This window comes from Coregonus clupeaformis, unplaced genomic scaffold (assembly GCF_020615455.1).
Source record: "Coregonus clupeaformis isolate EN_2021a unplaced genomic scaffold, ASM2061545v1 scaf2577, whole genome shotgun sequence".
Taxonomy (NCBI): Eukaryota; Metazoa; Chordata; class Actinopteri; order Salmoniformes; family Salmonidae; genus Coregonus; species Coregonus clupeaformis.
Genome location: NW_025536031.1, coordinates 60,001 through 66,827, shown reverse-complemented (window position 1 = coordinate 66,827; position 6,827 = coordinate 60,001). Strand labels below are relative to the sequence as shown.

General features: G+C 44.8%; 1 pseudogene; it reads left to right on the top strand.

Annotated features, from left to right (window-relative positions):
- The first annotated feature begins 416 nt into the window (after positions 1-416).
- LOC123481304 overlaps positions 417-6,827 on the top strand; it is a 9,173-nt pseudogene continuing 2,762 nt past the window's right edge.

Below are 6,827 nucleotides of genomic sequence, written 5' to 3'. Positions count from 1 at the left end.
GGAGCCAGGTCTGCCTCACGGCGGCCTTTCTCATTAACAGGCTATGCTCACTGAGTCTGTACACAGTCAAAGATTTCCTTAATTTTGGGTCTGTCACAGTGGTCAGGTATTCTGCCACTGTGTACTCTCTGTTTAGGGCCAAATATCATTCTAGTGTGCTATATATTTTTTGTTTATTCTTTCCAATGTGTCAAATAATTATATTTTTGTTTTCTCATGATTTGGTTGGGTCTAATTGTGTTGCTGTCCCTCTCTCCATTTTCTCTCTCCTTTCTCCCTCTCTCTCCTCTCTCTCTCTCTCTCTCTCTCGCTCTCTCTCTCGCTCTCTCGCTCCCTCTCCTCTCTCTCCTCTCTCTCTCTCTCTCTCTCTCTCTCTCTCTCTCTCTCTCTCTCTCTCTCTCTCTCTCCATAGCTCCGGAGGAGTTTGTGTCTCTGGCTGAGATGGAAGATGCCTTGTTGAGGAACCTGTTTAGAGGGTATCAGAAATGGGTCCGACCCGTTATGCCTCTAACGACACCATCACAGTACGCTTCGGACTCAAGATCTCACAGCTGGTGGATGTGGTGAACACACACACACGCCTTACACTCCCCTGTGAGAGAGGAGAGGATGACAGCCAGGGTAGAAGACGTTGGAGGGAATGGTCCTGATCTGTCCTACTGTGTTACCATGGTCCTGATCTGTCCTACTGTGTTACCATGGTCTGATCTGTCCTACTGTCTTACCATGGTCCTGATATGTCCTACTGTGTTACCATGGTCCTGATCTGTCCTACTGTTTTACCATGGTCCTGATCTGTCCAACTGTGTTACCATGGTCCTGATCTGTCCTACTGTCTTACCATTGTCCTGTTCTGTCCTACTGTCTTACCATGGTCCTGATCTGTCCCACTTTGTTACCATGGTCCTGATCTGTCCTACTGTGTTACCATGGTCCTGATCTGTCCTACTGTGTTACCATGGTCCTGATCTGTCCTACTGTGTTACCATGGTCCTGATCTGTCCTACTGTGTTACCATGGTCCTGATCTGTCCTACTGTCTTACCATGGTCCTGATCTGTCCTACTGTCTTACCATGGTCCTGATCTGTCCTACTGTGTTACCATGGTCCTGATCTGTCCTACTGTCTTACCATGGTCCTGGTCTGTCCTACTGTGTTACCATGGTCCTGATCTGTCCTACTGTCTTACCATGGTCCTGATCTGTCCTACTGTGTTACCATGGTCCTGATCTGTCCTACTGTCTTACCATGGTGCTGCTCTGTCCTACTGTCTTACCATGGTCCTGATCTGTCCTACTGTCTTACCATGGTCCTGATCTGTCCTACTGTCTTACCATGGTCCTGATCTGTCCTACTGTCTTACCATGGTCCTGATCTGTCCTACTGTCTTACCATGGTCCTGAACTGTCCTACTCTCTTACCATGGTCCTGATCTGTCCTACTGTCTTAACATGGTCCTGAACTGTCCTACTCTCTTACCATGGTCCTGATCTGTCCTACTGTCTTAACATGGTCCTGATCTGTCCTACTGTCTTACCATGGTCCTGATCTGTCCTACTGTCTTACCATGGTCCTGATCTGTCCTACTGTCTTACCATGGTCCTGATCTGTCCTACTGTGTTACCATGGTCCTGATCTGTCCTACTGTCTTACCATGGTCCTGATCTGTCCTACTGTGTTACCATGGTCCTGATCTGTCCTACTGTCTTACCATGGTCCTGATCTGTCCTACTGTCTTACCATGGTCCTGATCTGTCCTACTGTCTTACCATGGTCCTGATCTGTCCTACTGTCTTACGGTACATTTTAGCACCATGGACATCTCTACCATCCTCCTATCCACTACCTCTCCTTTTCCCCTGTCCCTCTGCCTGGTGGAGTTGATTACTGGAGTTCTTTTGAGAAGAGGGGATGACAGGAGGAGGACAGCAAGAGAGGTAAAATGAGGGAAATGGGGAAATGAGAGAAAGGTGGTTAATTTGACAGCAAGGGAAGATACAGGGAGGAGAGAAAGGAAAAGAGTGGAGCGAGGGTTATCCTAAAAGGATGGAGTTAAGGATAGGAGAAAATATGGTTATTCTGAGAGGAAGGAGTGAGGAAAGGGGGGAGAGGAGAAGAGAGAGGAGGTAGAAGAGGTTTTAATGTTTCCTCTCTCTCACCCTCTTGCTCTCTCTCTCTCTCTCTCTCTCTCGCTCTCTCTCTCTCTCTCTCTCTCTCTCTCTCTCTCTCTCTCTCTCTCTCTCTCTCTCTCTCTGTTTCTAATGGGACCATCAGGCCGAGAGGAGCTAGATAGCATCAATTATTTACACTGACCTCCACAAATGCAAGCACGCGCGACCACTCTTATATTCTCTCTCTCTCTCTCTCTCTCTCTCTCTCTCTCTCTCTCTCTCTCTCTCTCTCTCTCTCTCTCTCTCTCTCTCTCTCTCTCTCTCTCTCTCTCTCTCTCTCTCTCTCTCTCTCTCTCTCTCTCTCTCTCTCTCTCTCTCTCTCTCTCTCTCTCTCTCTCTCTCTCTCTCTCTCTCTAAATGTTTCTCTCTTCCTGTCTCTATCTTTGCCTCTCTCACACAGACGACTGTCTGAACCACATGTGTTCCTAGTCCTTGTGTGGAAGGCAGTCACTCCTCTCTCACATTCCTGTATTGATTACATACTGCCACCTTTTGGTCATTTAACCAAAATGCACCAATCTGCCTAAAACCCACCGTTGACCATTGATGATTCAGTCATTCTGCCCCACTGCCTTTCTGGGACACAGAGAAACCATGTGTGCCATGGATTTTCACTCCAGTCTAATTTGACTGACATCCTTCTAAACTTCTTCAACTTCTACCCACACATTCTGTCTTTCATCAAAAACGTTGCTTTTATTAATGCATTCGTTGTTCATAATACATACTTCTTCTCCCCTCTTCTTGTTCTGACAGGATGAGAAGAATCAGCTAATGACTACTAATGTCTGGCTATGGCAGGTAAGGACCAATCAGCTCCTGACTTCTAATGTCTGGCTATGGCAGGTAAGGACCAATCAGCTAATGTCTGGCTATGGCAGGTAAGGACCAATCAGCTCCTGACTTCTAATGTCTGGCTATGGCAGGTAAGGACCAATCAGCTAATGTCTGGCTATGGCAGGTAAGGACCAATCAGCTAATGACTACTAATGTCTGGCTATGGCAGGTAAGGACCAATCAGCTAAAGACAGCTTATGTCTGGCTATGGCAGGTAAGGACCAATCAGCTAATGACTACTAATGTCTGGCTATGGCAGGTAAGGACCAATCAGCTAAAGACTGCTAATGTCTGGCTATGGCAGGTAAGGACCAATCAGCTAATGACTGCTAATGTCTGGCTATGGCAGGTAAGGACCAATCAGCTAATGACAGCTCTACACAGGGCAATGCCCTGGGGCATTGGGATATTTTATTAGACCAGAGGAAAGAGTGGCTCCTACTGGTCCTCCAACACCACTACCAGCAGCATCTGCTCTCCCATCCAGGGACCAACCCTGCTTAGCTTCAGAGGCCAGCCAGCAGTGGGATGCAGCTGGCTAAGCTACTGTAAGCTACTGTACTCAACAATGTCTTCATAGAGCTTCACTTGTCTCTATAAGACTTCATTGTGGTATTGTATTGATGTAGCAGTTTTATACCTCAGCAGTTCACGCCTGTATTGGTATTATTGGATGTTGTTAATATCAATAGTATATCTATGTCTAACCCATGGTGCTGTAACATTGTAGGACTGGGTAGTTTTTATGTTATATTAGTGTTGTATTGTAATGTTATGTAGGACTGGGTAGATGTAACATTGTTATTTTTTATGTTATATTAGTGTTGTATTGTAATGTTATGTAGGAGTGGGTAGATGTAACATTGTTATTTTTTATGTTATATTAGTGTTGTATTGTAATGTTATGTAGGAGTGGGTAGATGTAACATTATTATTTTTTATGTTATATTAGTGTTGTATTGTAATGTTATAATGTTATGGTATAATATTAAGGGTTAATGTTATGTTATAATGTTAAGGGTTAATGTTATGTTATAGTGTATGTTATAATGTTATGTTATAATGTTAAGGGTTAATGTTATGTAATAGTGTATGTTATAATGTTATGTTATAATGTTATGGATTCATGTTATGTAATATTGTATGTTATAATGTAATGTTCATTGTTATGTAGGAGTGGGTAGATGTGAAGCTCCAGTGGAACCCAGATGAGTATGGAGGAATCACCTCTATCAGAGTTCCCTCTGAAACAATATGGCTGCCAGACATCGTCCTCTATGAGAAGTGAGTGCACACTGCTTCCTGCTTCCTGCTTCCAGCTTCCTGCTTCCCGCTCCCTATGGGCTCAGCTCTGTGTTTTCAGACCTTCTTTGATATTTTACTTTCCCTGAAAAATCAATGAATGCTTTTTTAGAACCAGTTTTACCGTTTAGATGCCCGTAAGACATCTCTTCACTCTAAATTATAATATAGTGTATAACAGGGTACTTCTGACGACTTGTCTTTGTCCTCACTGCATTTGTGTTAGCAGGGTTAGCACGGAGGTCTATTGTAATCTCCTGCTAGTATCGTTTGAAGAAAACCAGCGCTAACACACAGCATCCTGCAAAGTTCAGTTTGTTCATTGCAATAGGCGCACGGTCGTTTGCTGTGTGCTTTTAAAATGTGTCTAATAAACACAACTCACCGACTCACTTCCCCACCCCATCCTTTCCCCCCCATCCATCCCTCCCTCTCTCCTCACCCCTCTCAGTGCTGACGGGCGTTTCGAGGGCTCTCTGATGACCAAAGCCATCGTGAGGTCAGACGGGACAATCAGGTGGACCCCTCCGGCCAGCTACAAGTCTTCATGCACCATGGACGTCACCTTCTTTCCCTTCGACAGGTGGGACTGACCTCTGGACACACACACGAACGCACACACACACACACACAACATACACACATGAACACACACATGAGTGCACGCACACACGCACGCATAGACACACACACAGGGAGACACATATACACACACACACACACACACATGAATCGACCAATCAATCCATCAGTCCTACCTGTCGGACGGGAAGAAGGTGACATCCATGATTATCTCTGTTTTTCACTTTATCACTGTCATTTATATTATTGTTTTCTCCTTTATCACTCACTCTCCCCTTCCCCTTGGTTGGCTGGTTGGTTGGCTGGTTGGTTGGTTGGTTGGTTGATTGGTTGGTTATTGGTTGATTGGTTGATTGGTTGATTTGTTGGTTGACTGGTTGGTTGATTGATTGATTGATTGATTGATTGATTGATTGATTGGTTGGTTGATATGTTGGTTGTTGGTTGACTGGTTGATTGGTTGGTTGATTGATTGGTTGGTTATTGGTTGATTGGTTGATTGGTTGATTTGTTGGTTGACTGGTTGGTTGGTTGATTGATTGATTGATTGATTGATTGATTGGTTGATTGGTTGGTTGGTTGGTTGATTGATTGATTGGTTGATTGATAGGTTGGTTGGTTTATTGATTGGTTGGTTGGTTGATTGGTTGGTTGATTGAGATGTGACTGGTGTAGATTTGCCTCTGCGGTCAGCTGTTAAAAAAACTACCTTTAAAAACGTTTTTAACTTTACAATATAAATACTTTAATATAAAAGTCAGACAGAACAGACAGAACTGCAGACAATACAGACAGAATGTTTTCCCCTTCCCCAACACAGACAGAACTGCTCCATGAAGTTTGGCTCGTGGACCTACGACGGCAACATGGTCGATCTGGTCCTGGTCGACCACTACGTCGACCGCAAGGACTTCTTCGACAACGGTGTGTAGGAAAAATACTCTTGAAGTAAGATGTCTTGCTACTCCAAAAGCTCCAAAAGTCAAGCAACAAGTTCATTGTTCTAACTACAATAATATCTCACGGTATTATAGAGGTATAGAGGGAAACGTACGGCAGTTTAGTAACCAGTTAATAAATGTCGGTTAGAGACACCATTTATACAAGAAACATGAGGGTGATGGTAACTAACCCGCTTTGTCTGTCTCTTCCCATCACAGTTAATCAAGACGTTAATCAGTATGAGAATGCCCTGTCTCTCTATCTCCAATGTGAACGTGGTCCAGTCACCCATTATCCAATAACATTAAAGATAACATACAATCACTGATCGAGTTCCCTTACAGGTGAATGGGAGATCCTCAACGCCACACGGGCGCCAAGGGCACGGCGGGACGGTATCTACTGGTACCCCTTCGTTACCTACTCCTTCATCCTCAAGAGGCTTCCTTTGTTCTACACACTCTTCCTCATCATCCCCTGTCTCGGTCTGTCCTTCCTGACCGTGTTGGTGTTCTATCTCCCGTCTGATGAAGGAGAGAAGCTGTCTCTGTCCACGTCGGTCCTGGTGTCTCTCACGGTGTTCCTCCTCGTCATAGAAGAGATTATACCCTCGTCCTCCAAGGTCAGTGGGGTTCGCTGGGTGTGTCTGTGTGTCTGTGGAACGCTCCTGTCAGTCCTTTCAGAGCTTTTTCAAACTACAGAGCCAAACCGAGCTGTACTGGGCTTTCCATGGATCTTGGAACCGTGCTGGAAATGACAACGTGACAACAGGAAGGCATCCCAGTATGGTTTGGGTTGGCTCTATAGTGTTAGTTATTGGTGTACTCTTTAGAGATGTGATATAAGTAACATGTTGTTTATGTATTTATCACCAAGGTGATCCCTCTGATTGGAGAGTACCTCCTCTTCATCATGATCTTCGTCACCTTCTCCATCATCGTCACCGTGTTTGTCATCAACGTCCACCACCGCTCCTCAGCCACCTACCACCCC